The sequence below is a fragment of the Pundamilia nyererei genome, unplaced genomic scaffold (assembly GCF_000239375.1).
Source record: "Pundamilia nyererei isolate P.nyererei 1_Seehausen unplaced genomic scaffold, PunNye1.0 scaffold00058, whole genome shotgun sequence".
In the NCBI taxonomy this organism is placed as follows: Eukaryota; Metazoa; Chordata; class Actinopteri; order Cichliformes; family Cichlidae; genus Pundamilia; species Pundamilia nyererei.
Window position 1 is genome coordinate 114,823 of NW_005187459.1, and position 22,237 is coordinate 137,059.

The following is a 22,237-nucleotide window of genomic DNA, read 5'->3' on the forward strand; positions in this document are numbered from 1 at the left end:
GGCAACACACCAACCGGGACCCAAGCCCCCGAGGCCCGGTCCGACAAGATACTTTCAAAAGTATCTCTACTCAACACTGCCGATGGGCGACAACTTTGGAAAAATACAATAAAAAGTATCTTCATAAGGTGTTGATCTACCACATACCATCAGAACTTCTTCAGATTATCTATTACTGAATCTACAAGTCTTTGAAACTCTACTAGAGACCATTTTCTAAAAGATATTCCTTTATGTGGTGCCCTAAGGATGGAGACGCTATCGTCCTTTGAAAGACCACTCCCACCAGGGTAGACATGTTTGATCACACAATAAATGTGGTTGCTCACTCTGAACAAACTTTATAATGTTTTTTGGTGTTTCTTCTGTCTAAGGGGACAAGAGGACTGAAATCATACCATGAAATGCCTCTCAAAGATCCCCTGAAGCATTACGGTAGCTTGATGTGATAGTTATGGTAAACAGGAAAAATGCACAAAACTTACTGCAACATCATGCTAATTTCAAAATAATAAATCAAAATTGAGACAATGCAAGCCAAACATTTCTGCATTGAAATGCTGGATAGATAGAGACAGTAGGTGGGTGACAGATGACTTGTGTTTTTTGTTTTTTGTTTTTTTTAAGTAAGCTATTTTTCATTGGTATCCTCAGAGGCATTAAAATTAATCTGCCTTAACATCTTGGAGGTGACCTTGTTATGTGGAGGTACTGGGTTGCTCAATAGGTCTGAAAGACAGAATGACAGGATCATGATAGCTGAAAAAGTGTATGCTCCATCTGACTTGAATAAGTATTGCTAACCTCACCTTTCTAAGTGGCTTTTGGATCTTTCAGCCAAATATAGGCTTTCCTCCACTTCTTATTTCAACATCTAAATTCACTACAAACCTCTCTTTTGTTCCTTTTTTATATGGCCAATGCTTGATGAATATTTTGTCTCATGATAGAGTGAAATCGGAGTGGAATTTCATACCCAAATAAATACTTCAAATCCATTTTCTCTTATTGAGCACATTTTGTTGAAACATACAGGCAGAGAGAAGAAGAGACACAGAGTGAGCAAGAGAGGGTTTGTGCTTTTTGTTCTTCATTTTTCTACGCATGGTTGAAGCTGAGTGTGCTTTTAATGAAAACAGAGCACTGCCACTGTACGGCAGCGCCGGTCTGACTGGTCAGTGTAGGGCTCTGCTATGAATCTAGGTCACAGTTTGCAGCAGGGCATTACCTAATTAACAGTTCTCAATACACGCGTCTACATTTTAGCTCTCTGGCTACAAGGCATCTAGATAGTAAAAGAAAAAATGTACAGAGGGAAACTTCACAAGGCAGATGAATTGATGGGTTCTCAAAAATAGTTCTTTATGTTCATTTGCTTTAGTCACAATTTCCACTTACCCTAAGCAAACCTTTGTAATAACCTATGTTATATGGCCACGTTACAGTAAATAATTTAAATTTTTCATTACTGTCAGCTGATATCTCGGCAACAGAATCTTTATCATCTTTCACTACATTGAGTAAATAATTTTGTTTATATATTTTCACCTAAATACATATTCCTTTTCTTTTCATGTAGAAACTTTCATACAAACTAATAAGAAAGCACAAATATCATTCAAACTGCCCGACCAAAACACAGTCACATTCTCAAATATTTCATTGGGCTACCTTTAGCTTTGATGATGACACACATTCACTGTGGCATTACTTCAGTAAGCACATGCTATGTCAGAACATTTATTTCCATCCAGAGTTGCATTCATTTTTTTAATTGAAGGGTAGATGTAAGCAGATTCAACTACAGGAATGAGAGCAAATCATGTGTTTTTGTGACAGGCTGTTAGTAACACAGCTTTTAAAGATACCATTTAAAATTAGTTATTTGCTAAGTTATCGATTATGTGTGGATACAACACTGGATCATCCCTTGCGTTAGATGCCTTATTGAACGCTTAAATGATTCATATGTCAGTGTTGAGTGGTTTAAAAACAAAAGAACATTTCTCTGAAAATGTTCGGGTACAAGGACTGGACTGAAAATGAGTGACAACCAGCCAGTGTCCAAAGAAAAACTTATTGTTCAAGACCATTTCTAAAACTTAAACAAAAGGAAAAGACAGGAGAGGGAGATTGACAGACGGATAGGGTAATGCAGTGATGTGGATATGGCACTGGCCTGTTGTGGTGCAGAGGGAGCTGAGCATAAATGTAAAGCTTTTGATTTAGCGGTCAACCTACATTCCCACCCTCACCTATGGCCACGAGCTGTGGGTAGAGACTGAAAGAATGAAATTGTGGATACAAACAGCAGAAAAAAAGCTTTTCTCTGAAGAGTGGCCTCTCCTTTAGTGATAGAGCGAGGAGTTCCGTCATTTGAGAGGGGCTCGGAGCAGAACCGCTACTACTCCACTTTGAAAGGGGCCACTGCAGGTGGTTCGGTGATCTGACTAGGATGACTCCTACCCCAGATAAGATTAATTTAGGTAGCTGGGGAGCTGGAGGTCTGGGTTTCTGTCTTTAGGATTCTCCCCCCACAACCCATCCTTGGATAAGAAAATAGATGGATGGATAGACTTTTCATAGTGTTCTCCAACAACAACACTATGAAAAGTTCTCCAACTCTCCTATCTCTGGTTAAGTGAACCCACTGCGCCAATGTATTTTATATGTCATTTTTGGATTGTGGTAGGACTCGACTTAAGCGGTCAAAGAAGTGCAGGAGACTGATGCTGTCCAGTGTAGCAAGTGATTTATTCACCATTTTGTGAACCAAACAATATTTACAAAGAAACAAATAAGAAACTCAACTCTATAATTATTAACTCAGTTCAAATAAACATAACTGAACTTAAATCAACGGAAATTAAGGCCAAACTGCACACAGCTACATTGACCTGAACCTTTCTCTCTCGAAACACCTGAGTTCTTCTGCTTAAATAGTCCACTTAACCAAACAATTTCTCCTCTGGACTATTCCATTCAGTATGTAGGTAAGATGAACATGATTATGTTCAAACCTCTACTACTCCTCTTTACTGGCAACATAAACTCTGCGGTGTAATCAATACATATTACAACAATAAATCTATTTCTTCATAAACCCTCTAAAATCAACTTTATTAAATTATAAGAGTTCTTCCCCTTCTGCACTTGGTCTCTTCCTGTGACCTCAGATGAACCCAGAAGGTATAAAGCAGGAAGTAAAACTACATTTCCTCCTTTTGTTTCTGGAAGACAGGTAGGTAAGGTAAGTTCTAAACAATACAAATTAACAGTTGAAATAAATAACCTGTTAACTTAACAAACTTGTATGAATTGATTTAAACCAAAATGTTATATTATATAATCTGTAAAAGTGCAAAACATAAACAAACCCGGGATAGTAGATGTTTGCCTATTGCAGATTACATGTGAAATATGGTTAAATCAAAATAAGAATGTTAACTAAGAATATAGACAAATGGTCTTCTCACCCACTTTGTCACATGGATGTAGAATTCTGGTCCACTGAAGAGGTTGTTTTGTAACACCAGGTGTCTTTTTTTTCAATATCTACTGAACGTCTAGTGTTCGTGTCTGTAGGACCTCCATGTACAGGCTATTTATAGTCCAAACGTGGTCGCTATGGATGTCTTTTTAATGTCAAACTTAAAAAACAACTCAAACAAAAATGTCAAAAATGACTCGTTTTAGATGTCGTTATAATGCTTGAATAAATCAGTAGGTTAACACGCAATAAATTCTGTTTGTTTTTAAATAATCTGTATTCATGTATCATGTTGATAACAATGTTGATATTTGTAAATAAAAATCTATTACATGTATTGCTCATGTAAATTTCCTGCACCTGTCATAGATGTCCACATGATGTCCAGAAAACCCCGTCGTATTCAGAATCAGAATCAGAATCAGAATACTTTATTAATCCCTGGGGGAAATTATTTTTTGTTACAGTGCTCCATTTTAAACCAACATTAAGACAAGACAGACAATACACTAACTAAGAATAGTACAATATATACATATATACACATACATACTTCACTCATAAATAAATAGTTGGAAAAGAAACATGTGTAGTTGTAGCAGCAAACAGTGTGTTAAGTGGATGCGTTGTACAGGGAGATGGCCACAGGCAGGAAAGACTTCCTGTGTCGTTCAGTGGTGCTTTTCGGTAATCTCAGTCTCTCAATGAACGTGCTCCTGTGACTGACCAGCATGTCATGGAGTGGGTGGGAGGTGTTATCCAACATAGTCTTTATCTTGGACAGCATCCGCCTCTCCGACACCACCTTGAGGGTGTCAAGCTCCATCCCCACAACATTACTGGCCTTACGGATTAGTTTATTAAGTCTGTTGGCATCTGCGACCCTCAGCCTGCTCCCCCAGCATGTAACAGCATAGAGGATCGCACTGGCCACAACAGACTCATAGAAAATCCTCAGCATTTTCTGGCATATGTTGAAGGACCTCAGTCGCCTCAAAAAATAGAGACGACTCATGTCCAGCTTGGGTCGCTGTTCGGTGTCCAAATTCTGGACCTAGTCTGGACGTCATATAGATGTCCAGATTTGGTCATGGACCGACAGACCTAATATTGTCAAGATCTTCACGTCTATCTGACACCCAATGTTTAGTGGGAAGTGTCACTTTTTTTGTTTTTTTATAATTCTGATGGGCAGATGCTGTGCAAAGAGCTAATTAAAACTGTACTGGGGATTCAGCAGTGAATAATTAATTGCATTATTACTGTACTGCCAGATGATCTATTTAATAATTCTCACTAAAGAACAAATGAGTTTGGGAAATCTCCCTCAGCAGGCAGAGCATTTTTACAATCTCATAATCAGTGTCTACTGTAGCATGTTCCTATATTCTCTTTTTCCAGTCTCCTTCTTAGTCTTTCTCTCCTTCAATCACACTTAAGCACAGATATTCTGCTCTGCTCTTTCCTCTCATTTCCTCTCTGTTGCACATATACGTGCAACTTTGAGGTAAGGCATGTTAATGACTGATTAGACATTTGGACAAACCTTAGGCAACTTTGTGTTTTGGCTCAGTTAATTTCACAGTGTCTTTGGCAAGGACAGGTGTAAATGAAACCTGACACATCAAATCGTCATCAACAGTCCACATCCAGGCGCGAAACACACAACAACACAAGCCAGAATGTGTGCACGCCTGCACACAAACACACAAAGTCATCTGAAGTGTCAAACTCACTGTACAGCATTAACAGCATTTGGCTTGGTATAAAAATGTAATATAATTATAGGTAAAAGCGTAGATTTATACTGTCCAAAACCTCTCAGAAGACCTATTAAAAGTTGTCATTGGTAGCCGTGCAGTGCTATACATCCATCCTCTTACCCTTGAGTGCGGATGGGGAGGCTGGAACCAATCCCTGCTGACATTGGGTGAATAGCAAAGGATATCCCTGGGCATGGTGGCCTCCTTCTCAGTTGGTAATGAAATACAGTCTGATGTAATTTTCATGATCCAAGAGCTTGGTGTAGCTTTTGAGATTTGGGTTCTTGTCTATTATTGGTTAGTTTGATTTCCTGTTTTGAGTCAATTATTATGGTCATATTTAGCTTCATTTCATTTTTTATTTCCATTTCATGACAAAGTTTAGATTCCAAGCCTTAGATCTTGTTAAATTCTTCTGGTCTCATTCTTTTTGATAGTCTAACCTTCACTTTCAGTGTTTCCTCTGTCTCGTTCATTTGCTTTCACCTTTTGTGCTTTTTTTCATACTTTAGGGGGATTTTTAGCTTTTATTATGATAGGACAGGCTTCAGGAGTGCACAGGAAAAGTGGGAGTAAGAGTAGAAGAGCAGGAGAAGAAGCAAATGACCCAAGTAAAATCAAACTCAGGCCTTTAAAATAGCCTTGCAGCAAATGGGTTGGTGAGCCTTCAATGCTACCCTGTCTGTAATAATGTTTAGGTTAATCTTCAGTGTTGGTTATCTTTTCATTTTGCTTTTTCCTATTGTACTTTGTAGGATAGTTTTCCTTCTTATCTTATGGTAATTTTATTTCCTTCCTTTGAAACTCTCCCGAAACTAGTTTTTAATTATTTTTTCACCTTCTCTCTGTTTGTCAGATCCCACTGTTGAATTTCCTCTGATGTTTCTTACTAAATTCCTCATTCTGTTTGCCTGGATTTTTGCCTTGTCATTTTTTTTCCAAGTCGTGTATTATTTGGACTTTTGTCTTTCCCCGGTATCAGCTGTGTGCTTCCTTTTTTTGGATGTATGTATATTTTAGACTTTGGGGCGTCTTTGCTCTTGTTAGTTGAAGGATTCGTTAGTTTGTTTGCAAGCTGCACTTCAGTCCTCTTCACATTTCATGACAGTAATACAATGATGTAACTGCAAGTTGTCTTAAATGTCTGCTAATATTTCAAAATGTTTTCCATGTCATGGGACGTGTATGTGCACGTTAGGCCTCAATCATGCAGGCCTAGAAAATTGAAAACTCACAAAAGTGTGTATTCCCCAACTGGTTGGCGAGCGGTTGCTGCCAATTACTAGAGATGGCACGATACCACTTTTTTATGTCCGATACCGATACCGATATCATAAATTTGAATATCTGCCGATACCGATATGAATCCGATATAGTGTTTTTTAATCAACAAAACTGTTTTTTAAATATCTTGCTGCATTTTGTATAAGTTCATACTCAAGTTTAAAACAACAACTACACTAAAGCTATTCTGTTATACCTGTATGCAAAAAAAAATATTTCATAGTTCAGCAATACTGATCAATCTAATAAACTTTAACCTACACCATCCTCCCTATTCTGGTATTTTAAAGAGTACTTAGCATAAATATTAAGCAACCTAACTAATAGGGTTCCAACTCCCAGCAACAACAAAAATAAATAAATAAAAAATAGGGAACCACCCCTCACGCGCCACCTCATGATGCTTAATCGACATAATCAACCTTAATTTGATGCAGTGTGAAAAAAATGCACAGAAATCAATTATTTTTCAAGAAATATTAAATAGATTCAACATCTTTCTTCAACAAAATTGCAGACTGCACAGATGGTACCTTCTCAAAGGAAAAAGTACTATAGCTTACTAGGGTATATATTAGACTTAATAGTCACTATATACAGTAATTGACTTCTATTCATTTTACATCAAATTAAAACTTTGGGTGTCAGATAATTATTTATTAAAAGCTAGACATTTTAAATGAGAATAAGAAAGAAAAGTATGTCTTTGTGCCCCCTTTTCCCTGTTAATGCCCTATCGGCCCCCCTGGCTAAACTTTGCTAGATCCGCCCCTGCACAGTTACCAGCCGTCAGCTACATAGAAAAAGATCCTCGAGTAGAAAGTAATATTAAATACATTCTAACAACAGCTGATCAAGCTTAAACGTGCTGCTGTTGTTCAGCCGCTGGTTTCCTCTTTCTGGTGCAAAGTGGGCCAAAAGCAAACTAGAGACACGACTCACGACAGAAAAGCCGATCAGCTGATCATTAAGCAGTTTCATGATTGAAGTAGCAGCAAGAAGAGGCAGTCGCTCCATATATCGTTTGTTAAGCTTAACGCAGGAATGCTTTACAAACATTCAGAGATGGACTTACACACTTGCTTTACTTCTCTCGGGGATAACTTTGTCGGAGATGAAATGCCGGGTTGCTAGCGAAGCTCCACATGCTATCCAGACCACCGACAGGTCCCGCATGCCACAGCCGCTCTATCACGTGATGCATACTGCTCCGACGTGCTAACGTTCTGAGGTGAGTTACGGCGTGTTTCAAGTTTTGTGAGGTGCTTTCGTGATATTTAATGGATCGGATTAAATTTTTTATTTTTCTCCGATATCCGATCCAGTAATTTAGGTCAGTATCAGACCGATACCGATACGTAATATCGGATCGGTCCATCTCTACCAATTACTGCGTGAAATCAGTTGCAAAGAGGATGCTGCACCAAAAACCTCCCTTGCTTCGTCCACTGAATACCATGGTTGCTGGCAGTTTGCATGAAAGATGCCATCGCATCTGCAAGCTAAACTGTGACTCCTCCAAAAACAGAGATTCTCCTTCAAAAAAAGCTGTGGCTTTTAAAATGTGTTGGTTGCAGTGGTAAGGATAACTCTCCAAAAGTTCATTCTGTTCATCTGGACGTAGCGTTTTCAGTGGGAGAAACGTCTCGTCACTCATCCAGGTGATTTCTTCAGTTTCAGCTGACTGCAGGTTTCCCCAATCTTATAAACAGTATATTTGCATAATGACTGAAACCAGCCCACTGAAGGAACAATGTGCTGAGAGGTCAATTCCTTAATCATAATTATGCAAATTCTCATGACCATTGATCAACAACCACTGAGACTGAAGAAGTCACTTGGATGAGTGACAAAACGTTTCTCCCACTGAAAACGCTACGTCCAGATAAACAGAATCAAGTTTTGGAGATTTACTTACCTGGATGATTGAGCATCCATCAAGATGGTAAGTATAACATTTACTTTTAAGGAGAACAGTCTCCATTCACAGTTTACATTGTACTTTTCACACTTTCTGATAGTGACCAAAGCAATCGCAAGGAGGTTGTGTGTGCAATTACGACCAATGTCATCGTCCATTTGCCAGCGACCAGCCACCAACCATTTTTCCCTTAGTGACCCATGGTAGCCAGGGGGGCACCAGCTAGTCTCCAGGTATGTGTGATTTTGATCTTAATAAACCAAACTGCAAATGCAAAGATTAAAAATGTTTTGTTATTCAGTCAGAAAGAACCAGCTCAAGAAAATTGTTATTTAAAACTAATAATTTAAAAGTGATGAATGAATTACATGTAACTAAATATTGCATTAATAGTAAATATAGATAGCTAACAGCTAATGCTATATTTAATTTAAATCATGAGTTAAATTAATGTACAACTTATGTTTAAAGTAGTATTGTTTGTGTCACTGTTCTACATGAGTAAGATAAAAATATGTTCATAAATCATAATAAGTTTCTACCTGACAAGGTTTTACGGTAATAATAGGAGAGCATTTTGTTTTTAGTAACATACAGGTTCACAGACACCACTTTGAGAGGTTTTCAAGTAAAGCGTTTGAGAAAATCAGGTATGAAAACGCCATTATCTGTGAAAACATATTTGAAATGCTCTACTACTATCTATATTGCTCCATGTTTTGTTACACTGACTCGTCTTCAAAAGAGAGCTTTGTGCCCACTGGGGAAGTTTGTGTGTGTGAGAGAGAGAGTGGCGCGGAAAGCTCAGCCTTGCCCAAAAAGACAAAACCCAGTCAGCAATCTCTTGTGGCAGTGAGAGGGAAAATGCCAAAGTGGACAAAAATAAATGATCAAATAAGCAACCTTCTCTCGCTTGGATGAAAATAGTGTGGGAAAAGCCTCAAAGTCTTCCACAGAAATTCTGCATCAAAATAGTCTCGAATAAATCAATAAAAAGACACCCACATATTTGATAGCGTTGCTTGATTTTTTTTCTTTTCTTTTTTTCTCCATTCCCAAGGACTTTTCTCCTGAGAGCAGACGAAAAAGAATTCCCATGCTATTTTTTTTCCCAGCCTTGCACTCGGATAAATGTTAAGCTTATTTCAAAAGGCTCCATGATTAAACGTCCTGCTAATCTTGGCGCGTTCTACATAAAAATCCACAGAGCATAAATCCATTTACTGCAAAATGTGAGGGAAGGCAAACAGAAAGTGGGGTTGCTAACAATTTTCAGGGTGAAAATGGCAACCATAAAGACGTGGAGCATTTGGAAATGTGTTTGCTCGTCACTGCTCATCAAGGTTAAAAATGTGTAAATTGGCCATATGGCTTGGATTGCTGAATTTCTAAAAAAGAAAAGAAAAGGGAAAAAATGGTTGGTGTGTAATATTTTCATGCCATCCAGAAATTGACAGTTTGCTAAAACTCCTTCTTGGATGGATTTTATTACACCTGGTTGTACACCAAACACAAGAAAGGACATAACACATTGGTGGAAATGGGCTGCATGAAAGTTTCTTGATATAAATAAAAAGATAAACATGTTTCAAGCACCAAAGCTGCAGAGAGATGAACAAAGCATCCATTTGTGTGCCCTCACATCAGATTCTTGGTAATCTGCTGATTAAGCAGAAACCAAATGCCAAAATATATCAGGATCTAACACCTTTTAATACTTGCACACATTCTTCAAGAATCTTTGCAGGTATATTTTTTGGGCACTTGGATGGACTTGTCAAGGCTCCTCTGCAAAATATGACTGTAAAGTTAAAATCAAGGCCAGAACCAAAGCAATTGCTGTGCAACTCCCTGTTCTTCTTGTTGCTACTCACTCAGATTGTGACTGTATGTTTGCGGGTGCATTCGTGTGCTGAATGAACACATTTGGGAGCAATCACACGTGTTCCATCTGAAACGTCTCCATCTAAATCTCTTGGACAGTATTGTATAGGATATACTGCATATGAGATGTTCATAGCACGCTTCTTGTTGTTTCTTCTGAACCTGTAATCCGTATAGAGGCAGGGGAGTCACAGTGGCAGTTTTACACTGTTATGTCCCTTCAAGGAATAGTGGACTAATCCACTCAGTTACGGCGGCTGAAAATATCTCACTGACTCCATTTCATCCTCAAAACACTGCAGGGGGAAGAACCAAATGGAGCAATGTTCACTGACATATTGGGTCCATAATCCATGTCCATACTGTATATAATTATTCCTTATAAATACTAGAATTCCATGTTCATAATACTATATATATATTAAACTGTACACAAGTGTATGTGTATGTATGTGCCTAAGAAGTGGCATTGAAACCCTTGTCTCTGGGGGAAATTGACCTGAATTCAGCGCTCAGACTGCTCAGTCATCTTGACTACAAACACTGCAAAGAATCAACCCGGTGCGCACATATATAGCTTAACTTTTATTTTGTGCGATGTCTGTCGTCTTACGTATTTCCCTTTCTGTCGTTCTTCTCTCAGAACCTTTGGATTTATGTTTTCTTTTTTCATATAGGTCTGAATCTGACATAAGAAGTGTTGTTGTGCTGCCGCAGAGCAAAACTTCACAGCATATAATCTGATGTTTTACACTATACCATATGAGATGAGCCGAGTGCTTCTGAACACTCATCGAAACATAAGGCAAAAGAACATTCACGCCGCCTATGCATGTATCCCTGTTCACACGTTTGCACACGTAGCTGGAAACAAACAGATTTAGATATGAGTAAGAGCCGACTTAAGTATAAAGTCAGTCTTGCTGCTTTTGTTGCAGAAAAAGGGAAAAGTCTGCATATTCTACAGTTCTTAAAAAACCTTTGCAAAGGCAACCGTTTCGATCTATAGGAACTTGTTTGGGCATTGCTGCTTTTGCTGCCAGGCATATTGACCACAATGCATTTAAATGGCCTGCTGAGCACAAAGCATTCAGACTCCTGTTAATATGTAATTTGCTCTGAGGACAAACAGACATGAGATAAGAGCTGAAAAACAGAGGGATGAAGGCGAAGAGTGGGAGGGGAAGCAGGAAGTGCAAAGAGCAGACACAAATAGAAACAAAGACAGAAGGATATGAGGAGGGGCAAGAGTCAGAGGAGAGAGAGAGAGAGAAAAAATGACTGGTAAACAGAGAAAATAGTCCCAACATATGAAATGCACTTTTAATGAACCCCCTTCCCTGCTAGTCCTGAAGTGGTGGTGATGTATGACATCTAACTGATCACTGTTGGTCTCTTGAGCAGATGACCTCTCTCCTATGATGCTCTCAGCCCTCCACAAGAACCCAATTTAGCTCTTCTGCCTCACCACAGCCACCAGAATAAAGGAAAAATCCATCCAGCCGCAATCATAAAGAAGAAAAGAAGGACACAAGAAGGACAGCGATGGACTACTGAGCAAGAGGCCTGAATACAGGCTGTTCTAAATACGAGCAGGCCACTAACATTATGTAGGACAGAACAGATGTTTTTCTTACAGTAAATGTCATGCGTGAAAGCCCAAGATGAATTCCAACATGTGGGTTTACACATACTGTAAAGAAATGTGCCCTTTTTTGTTTCCTTGTTGGGATCTGGAGAAAAGGATCGCTTTCATGAGCGTCTGTTTGCAAGAAAGCCAGAATGAGGGAAGTGTTACAGTACCTCAGCAAAAGACTAGATAAAACTGTCTCAGAGGGTAAATCCAGGCATAGCGAGCTGAGACGGCGCGCACGCTCCACACAACATCGCGTTGTTTTGGGGTTTTTTTAAAGTGCGTGCACACTTTTTGACTTTCTATCGTCACATTCCCAATTTCTCAGTGAGTGTAACAGCTCACTAAGCAGGGTATCACCATGCAAATATGAGAATGAGAAGAGTGTGAAACACTGCAAGTGTGACACTGAGAGAGCATGAGAACTAACGGGGCTGTTCAATTATTTATAAGCAGAGATTGTCTGTTTATCAAACTGACGCCTGGAGCGTCGGCCATGATTAGACTCAAACAATGGTGGTCTTCACTGAACACTGCTGAGCCAGCTTTCAAGACACAGACTAGATATGAATAAAGCGCAGACAGCATCAAAGTGTGTGTGAGTGAATACTGTATGTGTGTGTATGTGTGCTTGTGTGCATAAATAGTTTTTCAGTGGTGGTTTTCACACTGTTAAGAATGGATTATTATGTTGTAAAATATCCAGTCATCATTTATGCACCTCTTATGAATACTTCATGTGGAAACTAATAGTTGTTGAAAAATTAACTGCTTAGACCTCGACTGTAGCATACTGTAATGTGTTAGATGCACCTGTTCAGCTGGTGGTTAATGCAAATATCTAATTAGCGAACCAAATGCAACTCAGTGCACTGAGGCTTGTAGAAATGGTCGCAAAAGTTCAAACCAATCATCAGATCAACTGCTGATATACTGGGGTTTTCCCCACAACCAGCCAGGGTCTGGGTTTTACAGACAATAGTATGAAAAAGTGAAAATATCCAGCGAGCAGTGGTTCTCTGGGTGAAAATGTCCTTGTTAATCCCAGAGGTCTTAGGAGAATGGGTGCACTGCTTCAATAACAGGCAACAGTAACACAAATAAGTGCTTGTTACAGCCAAGGCATGTAGAAGAGCATCTCTGAACGCACAACAAATTGGACCTTGGAGTAGATGGGCTACAGCGGGGAGAAAACCACACAAGGCACTGCCGCTGTCAGCTAAGAACAGGAAACTGAGGTTAAAATTCATACTGGATCACCAAAATTTAACAATAAAAGATTGGAAAAATGCTGTCTGGTCTGACGATACTCGATTTGTGCTGCAACATTCACAGGGCAGGTTCAGAATTCGGTGTAAACATGAAATCATGGCTCCGTCCTGCCTTCTATCAAGCTGCTGTTGGTGGTTTAATGGTGTGGGGGATGTTTTCTTGACAAACTTTGCATCCCTTTGCACAAAATACGCATTGTTTAAATGCGATGGTCTACCTGATTATTGCTGCTGATGGTGTCCGTCCTTGACCACAGCATGCCGACCTTCTGATGGCTGCTTCCAGCAGGAAGCACACAGCATGTCTTAAAACTCAAATCACCTGAAACTGGTTTCTTGAACATCACAGTGAGTTCACTGCACTCAAATGGCCTCCATAGTCACCTGAGCTTCTTTGGGATGATATATGCTCAGGCTGTAAAGGCTTTAAAAGCCTTTTGAACCTGTTTGTTCACATTGTTATGTAAGAGTCTGCTGAAATATCTTCTTTAAAGCGGCAATAAAACAATTTTTACCCACTTGCAGAAAATATTCTTGCTTATATCAAACCAGATTCTTCCAGCTCCTTACACAACCTGCAGAAGCAGAATATGCCGTCCGTCCTCTTGGAATCACTTGTTAGTGAGTTTTTATTTCGATCAGCAAAACACTTGCATACTTTGCATTATTATTCACTCTAATGTTATATGGTCTACTCGATTTATCGGTTCAATTACTGAGAGAAAGACTGCTTTCTGTTTGGCTTGATGTTTGCCTTCCTTCACCTGTTGCTTGTTTTCTCCACTTCACACTGAACAGCTTGTGTACAGTCAGCTGGTGTGATCTCGTGGGCTGCCTGCAGCTTCTCTGAACTAACATTATTTTGCCTTGAGTTGAAAAGTGGCCATAAGCTGCACCGCACACACACACACACGCACTGCACGGCCGGGTGTTGATTCTCAGTGGGATCTGCAATACCAGCAAACCTTTTTAAACCTGTTTTTCTGCCCTAGCATCGAAATCTCATTCAACGCACCTTCGAAGACATTTCAGATTTTACAATGAAAGACTGTGCGCTCTCCCTTTTTTTACGACGTGAACTATGACTTGCTCTGTTGCGTGCGGTCTTTTCAGCAGAGCATAAATAAGTGGCCGTGTGAAAAGCTGTGAATCTAAAGGAATGCCATGAGCTGCGAGAACAGAGCCATTACGCCACAGGTGGACTCTTGAACCGAGGTGTAACAGTTTCCTGCAGGAACGAGACGTTTTGTCAGGGTGGAAATGAGGAACGGAACGTGGGAGATCTGAAAATGGGCTCTGCAGGGAGCATAAGATGGGTGGTATGGCAGGATAAGGAAGGCAGGGAGGGAAGAGGCGCTGTGTTGTAATGGGGCAGGAGCCAGATGCTCCAGTTTCCTTGACAGAAATGGAGGTCAAATGCAGCTTTATGTGAAGGCAACAGAGAGAGAGAGAGGCACAGACATAGAGAGAAATATAGAGGGGAGGGAGGCAGCATCATGACTTTAACTAGTGGTAAGGGACACTGCACACCGTGTAGAGAGCCCCATCTTTCTAACTACAGCAGGGGAGGATAAGACTGTGTGGTGTCTACTTCCAGGATAGATGAAGGGGGGAGTAATGGGGTTTATAAGGAGGCTGAGAACATTAATAGATGTAAGTGAGAGAGAGGGATAAAAATAAAAACATATGTTAGGGTAGACAGAGCTTATGAAGCACTAATGGATAGAGAGACTATACGGGGAGGACACATGATGAACTCAAATGGTCCATCTGGGAGTGTGGGCCTCACCTATTCCAGGAGAAAAAGGGGCATAAATATATATTAGAGATGCAGCTATTAGGCAAGGGACTCTAGATGAAAAATAGCTTTTGTATGTGAGTATTTCAGCTCGCACTGGATGGCCCATGGGCCCACGTAATGATTTTCTCTGAGTAGAATATGCAGTTGGGTAATGGGGGAATATACATCACACGTGCTGTTGTGAAGGCTTCAAAGGGGAAAGTGGCAAAAAGGGCCGATTTAGGGTTTTGTTTAGAGGAGAATGGGATTAGCAGACAGTTGTAGGGAGGACCGGGAACCGAAATGATGCAGCCAATAAAACCAGCCGCACGCCACGCTGAGCAAACAAGAGACTTCAGAGTCAATAAATCCTACATCGTCACAAGCCAATTTCCACAAGCTGGCAAGCTACAACTGTAGCGAGCAGCAAAGACGAGTGTAAACATGTTAGCATACACAAAGGCAAATTGAACAATACTCTGAATCTGGCGAGTATTTGTCTAATCAAATGTAAAGATAAGGCTGGGTTTGAATGAAAACACCCATGTTAGCCCCGTTCTCGGGACATTTTTACCCTGTTTGAGGCACTCACAAGCCCACTGGTGCCTTTTAAAGACATGTTTACTTTAGAATCATTAATAAATGTACGGTTTCGTACAACAATCACAAACAAAACGACAAACAAAAGGAGCTGGACAGTTTAAGGAGTCGTTTGATATTACTGCCAATAAACTGTACATAAAAGATGGACATAGCCCTTGTGATGTCATCCTCATTTTAATGCCAGCAGTGATTTAAATCACACTTTAGGTTCTTAACATGGTCAGCACGCCTGCTTTCAGAGATTGTATATGAATCCATCCCACAGAAACAAATCCTTGCTATCTGGTGCTACACCTCCAGTCACCAAAACTGAAACACAGACAAGCCGCATTATTTGTCATGTAGTCTGATTAAAAATGCTCCAAATGTCACCAGCGTCACAAACACGCTTGACTCAATCAGCAACAAAAGGCAGACTGTACTCTCTAAGGAAGAGAGTGAAGGAGATGACTTCAGGCAAAAGGAGAGAGCCACTGGAGGACAGGAGGAGTTCACTGCCAGCTGACTCACCACTCTCTGATCAAAGCGCGAAACAGGACCTGGAAATGTGTTATTCTCAAGGTGTGTGGTTCCTGTAAGAGAGCAAGATGCTGTGACGTGAGACTGCATATAAAGAGGTGTATAAAAAAACAGCTTCTCCCTACTCCCTTGAGGTTCACGTACACACGTATGTGCGTGTGTGTGTGTGTGTGTGTGTGTTTGTGTGATCCGCATACAGATCTCTGTCTGGTAACCCATCTGCCCCCCGTGTGCTTGATATTCAGTCATGAGCCTGCCTCTGTCTGTTGAACAGCGTGGAGAGGCAGAAAGAATTTAGCATCAGGGCCTTCAGGCGTCTACGACAAAATATTGTTTTGCTTAGGAGGCCAGCCTGAGGCAGTTAAATCAAGCATGATCACATGCTTTTTATCCGTATTCATTTGCCCTGCACTGAACTTAAGAGCCTTCTACAGTAACAGCTGGCGTTACCGCCTGTAGAAACAAGACTGGAATGAACCAACATGTTAGCTACTCATTTATTTACAGGGTTACCCTTACGTACCCATGTGTTGTCAAAACCCTCCGCTAAAGCTTGTTGAGTCTTTTACAAGACCCAGTTTAATCACCCATCTGTTTATTAAGAGGTGAAACATCTGGATTTGAATACCCACTGAATGAAACGTTTTCCAGCAATGCTCCAGCCTCAACCAAAGTCATGAAGAAATGGAACCAAAACAGCAATTGAGTTCTCTTTTTCAGCTCTCTCCCCCTCATCTCCGCTTCTCAAATGACTAAGGCAAATATTTCTCTGCCATTTATGGCTTTCTGTCTCTTTACCCCCAGCTGCGGCGCATTCCCAAGAAAGCCGGCTTTTCTTGTATTTTGATGGGCTCCTCTGTCACATAATTGGGGGCTTTCTTGGAGAGCTGGCTTTAAAGGTTTGTTCCCTGTTATCACTGCTAATGAGAAAATGAGCAGCGTTACACTGATGTGATCCACCAATTGGAATGTAATGTGCTGCCTGTAAATAACACACAACAGAGGTAGATGTGCACCTGAATTTAAAAAAAAAGGTTTGCTAGCTGATGTATTTTGATGTCTTTAGCATGTAAATATAAATACATAATATCTTTTATATATCTTATTTTAAAGGAGATTCCCTGTCTTTGCTACCAGCAAAGAGAATAAGCAGTCCAATAAGACCCCAGGCATCGATCGCTCGTTCCCTTCATTCCAAAAATACTCCAGTGCCTCCACGGCGGAGGGAACAAGATGTTCCCATCTTTCACCGCTTTAAACTCTCAATATGTAATTGCCAATCACCAATCCATCCAAGCCTTCATCGTTCCCTTCTTTCACCCTCTCGGCTGTTTTTTTTTTTTTTTTTTTGTCTTTCTTGTGTTTTTTTTGCATTGACATGGCAGCTGGTTGCATTGAATCATCTCAGTGTCTTGCTTCACTGCGTCTACAAACCTTTTTTGGCAACTACAAGCAGCCCAGCCAGCCAAGGGAGGCTTTTGTTGACTCCTTCGCAGACTGTATTAATATTTACCAGGCTCTGAAACACAGGCAGACATCGACCATGAGGCGATTCCTTCGTGTTGCTTGGTGGTAAGCCCGTTCTTGTTTTTTGGATTAAAGCATAATCCAACCAACCAGATTTTGCAGTGTTTAAACATTGCTTGCTGCAGTAAGGGGGTGTGAGGAATTGGTGGAGGGGGAGGGGGGGGATCCCCACGCTGTTGGCTTCTGTTCAGCTGGAGAATTCCTTAAAAACCAAGATGATCGTAGGATTTGAGTGACGCTATATGTTAGCTGGTCTGAGTAGCAATCTCACTGGCAATTCTCCATATACACTGTAGATGTGTTTTTTTTTTTTCATTTTCTTGCACTGAGTTGGAAAGAAAATTTATAAGAGTAGAAAAAAAAAGCAGTAATACATCCCACACACAGCGATGATCTTAGACACCATATTTAAAATACTACTTTCTCGCTAACCAGATTGAAACCTTTCAGCCTACTCTATTGATTCAGATGGACATGGCAAAATGAAAAATATACATAAACTCATAATACTTTCAAAGTTTTCCCTTGTGTGCTGACAAACTGTCAAGAACCGAGTGAAGGTTTAAAGTGTGCGAGAGGAAGGACTCAAAATGTGCACCAAATACAAAATAAGACAAGCAAATTTGATCATATCCAAACACGGTACGCAGTTCCCAGATGACCCCTTCATCACTGTGGTTACAACACTGTGAAAAAACAGAGCTGCATATGCCTGGGAGACAGGAAAAAATCAATACACAGTCCCATATACAAGCACCCTTTAATATTCACTGAGTGTAATCTGAAACCAGGACCTGATAAGGTTAAAAATACCAAGATGAGGCGCTGAAACTTTCTTGGTGCTCGAGTTAGAATTTCAGCACTGACACCAGCAGAGCAGTCGTTTCACAGAGGCACAGCTCCTCAGCCTTTTTCTTATATTCTGACAAATTATCACCATCTTTCAGATTACTTCTCAAATGCCAGTTGTGATCACCAAAACCTTTAAAAGAAAAACAACCCCTTCAGAAGGATTTTGTTTTTTCAAACAACCCACATGGCTACCTACTGGACTTATAAAAGCACCAACATGAAACTTTTAATAGTCATTCATAATATACCACATACAGTCTTTTATCCAGGGCTGAACGAGACAATGTTTAAAACGCTGAATGGGAATGGATGTCTCAGACTAGCCACTTGTTGCTCTGATGCATATTTTCTTAATGTGCCCTTAGTCGGGGAGCTGACGAGAAACAGCTTAAAAAAACAAAACAAAACAAGAATGGCCAAAGTTAATGCAGAAGAATGTGAAATATTCTGACCTTAATTGTTAAGGTTGGTTTAAAAAACGACAATACTGGATGGTTCCAACCTCTTAAATATGCCCATGACTTCCGCTTCTTTAACCTGTGACGCACACTTTCACCTTCAGCCAACAACCACACAAGACAGAAGACAGATGTGTAGGGACATGTAAACCGAATGTTTTGCCTAACATCTGGATTGCTTGTTTAAACCAATAAACGCTTCAGTCGTGTTAGAACAATCTTTAAAAATGTTTTGCCAAATACCAGTATCTGTGGCTGAAGAAGCAATGTGATGTTTATGCGTTCACTTTTTAGTGGTTAGCAATCGCTGCTGCACAAGTGTTGCTGACTTTGGCGGAACAGCACAGGAGCTTGCCACTTTTACACAGCTATTAGAATTAAAAAAGAGAAGGGGTAGACTATGCCCCGCCCCGGTTCTGCGGGGAATTCCCAACCTCCTGAAACCATCTGAAATTTCTGTATGGATTCCTGCAATGAGGTGCGGATGGATGCAGTTCTCTTTCAGCCAGGCACTAATTTGGGCTTACACTGATTAAGCTGTTCATCGTGCTGCCAGGAGACCGCTGTGTATGTGCGATCCGCTAAGCGTATGTGAGGAGAATCTCTAAAGCTCAAGGAGACACCATCAGCGGTGCTGGCGACTCACGGGGAGAGAGGACATGAAAGAGCTACGGACAGCCGGTGTCATAGTGGGATTACAGATGGGAGAGGAATCCTCCCCACTCTGTCAACAATTAACAAGCAGATAACTGCAAAACAAGCTCGGCGATTCTGTCATCGGCTCGGTCCTCAGGTACACAAAGAAGGAGAGGGGGGAAAGAAAGGAGCTAATTGAATGTAGAATTGAAAGTAGAACTCAGTAATGAGACATGATGAGGCAGCGTTTTTGACTCCTGTCAGCACTTCAGGTTGTTTCCTCGTATTAATGATGGCAAAACATTTCACAAACTGATACTGCAGCAGCTTGCCTGAGAATGGCCATTATTGGTCATTTGAAATCCAGTCATGAAAAAACAACAACATCACCCATAAAAGAAACAAAAGACATGCTTCTCAAAGTTTAGACACAGCTGATGAAATGCAACAAAGTGAACTAGGTAGAGAACAGTTTAATATATACGCACGCCACATGATGCAGCGCAGTATGACAACATATGCTGCTTATTGGCAGGGTGGCATCTTGCAGCGTCTAATAATCTCCATATCAACTGTTATCCCTGTGGGGCTCAGGTTATGAACTCTCACTAAGCTGACAAGAGCAGCTTCTGACCCTCCACTCCAAACCAGCAGCCAGGCGGATCATGTCCAAAGGGAGAAAGTGGCCTGACAATGATCCCCTGCCCCCAGGTTTTGTGCTGTCACAACATACACAACAACACATTATGTTTCCTTGAGTTCCTCATAAGCAACGTTTAATCACTCCGGTCTGTTGTTGTACTTTAACCATCTTGGATTTCTCTTGTGCAAATTCTTACTTTTCATGTTCATGCAAAGTTGAAGTTGTTTGGTATAAACTTAACTTTGCTATTTTACGGTTATGCAGCTGGGGTCAGGGGAACAGTTACCAGGCAACCAGAGGAGATTATACAGGAAGAGTCAGGCTGGGGTCCCCCATTTCCATCTTTGAGCTTAGCTAAGCATGCCAGCTGCATGTGGAAGTTGATATATTTAAAAAGATTTTTTAAAATAGTTCAAGTGTGGCACTGAGCTCATTTAAATATGGCAATAGAACAGGATAAAATACCTATTTTCCAGCTGCTGTTATATAATGGGTTTACTGGAGTTCGTAGGCACCTAAACAAAGATGCACACAGTCATATCAGACTAATAACACTACTGATGGCTCACTTCCATTTACAAATCTCTGTAAGCCAAGCCACTGAGCCAGCATGTCTACCAGGACCCTGGTGTAATTAATACAGCCATAATCAATTACATTGTTTACATCAGTGTTTTTCCTTACATGCTGAATATCTGAAGAGAAGCAAATATCTAATGTGTTTCAGCAAATGCTCGTTGGTATTTCTCTAAAACAGAGTGTGCAACAATGAGGTTAGGCAAATTAGGGTTCTCTCCATTTTTGTACATTTTTACTTAGGATGCATATGACCAACCACTTTCACCATCAACACAAGCAGTGTCTTTGACTGGGTGCCTGCTAACAGCACTCTCCATGCCCTCAACCCACTACAGACATGAGCAAAAATAATCAATCGAATCACACTAGAGTAAATAAACATGAGCCAATGCAACTGCAGCTAATCAGTCTAACAGCCTATAGGTGTACCTCAAAACGGGTTGGATGGGGGAAAGCTACTGGAGACCCACCAGCAAGCACTAAATTTAACTTTAGTGCAGTAGTGAGGTTGGTTTTTTTTTTGTTTTTGTTTTTTTTCAAGAACATAAAAAGGACATTGGGCTTTTTTTCTTTACACTAAACTGCAAGGCTCAAAATTGGAGAAATGGCACGAGAAGATATCTAATTTAATTGCCCGTGCCATTTTTTCCATAAAGGTCAGTGAGTTTTAGTTCACATTTTACTCTTACGCGTGTGAGTAATTTAGCCCGTAGCACAGATGTTACTGTGCATCACACTAAGTCACGGCTTAGGAAAAAAATCCATTTGTCCGATGAGGAGCAAAAAGGCTGCTCTCAAACACAAACACCGTAAAAGAATGAGGTGGACCCTTCCGCCGGTTCCCACGGTGTACTGCTTTACATTTTCCCCACTTCTCTCTGGGCAGCCGTCATGCGTTACTTTTTCCCCCCATTAAATGCCAGCCACTGCGTCTGTCTGCACCAAAAAAACAACAACAACAACAACTCGTCGGCCAGAAGCTCCGACTAAACAGCCCACATATAGTAGGAGAGCTATGCGCACCGGTGTCACATTTACTACTATAGACTCTAGATGTCACAGATTGCGCGCTGAGATCTACACATTTAAGCATCTCCGTAGTCCCCCCGGCTCATCAATTTGCATGGCCAAAAAAAGCGGATTTTGGTGACCAAAATCTGTCGAGCGTCGCAGAGGAATCGATGACATCATGTCTGTGGGGGGAAGATGTAGTTTTTGCGAGCCGTGAAAACAGATGCTCGTCTGGCCTCTGGTTGGAGTATCTGATGCGGGGAGGGGAAAGCGGGTGCATTGAGGCGACTGTGCACTGTGATGTGAGCGACACACACACACACACACACACACACACACACACACACACACACACACACACTTACACACGAGCTTTAGGTTAC

General features: G+C 40.7%; 1 protein-coding gene across 1 annotated transcript in view; it reads right to left on the minus strand.

The window, feature by feature from the left end:
* xkr6b (XK, Kell blood group complex subunit-related family, member 6b) overlaps window positions 1-22,237 on the minus strand; it is a 73,906-nt gene that overhangs the window by 50,532 nt on the left and 1,137 nt on the right. The gene's annotated exons all lie outside the window — the stretch shown is intronic.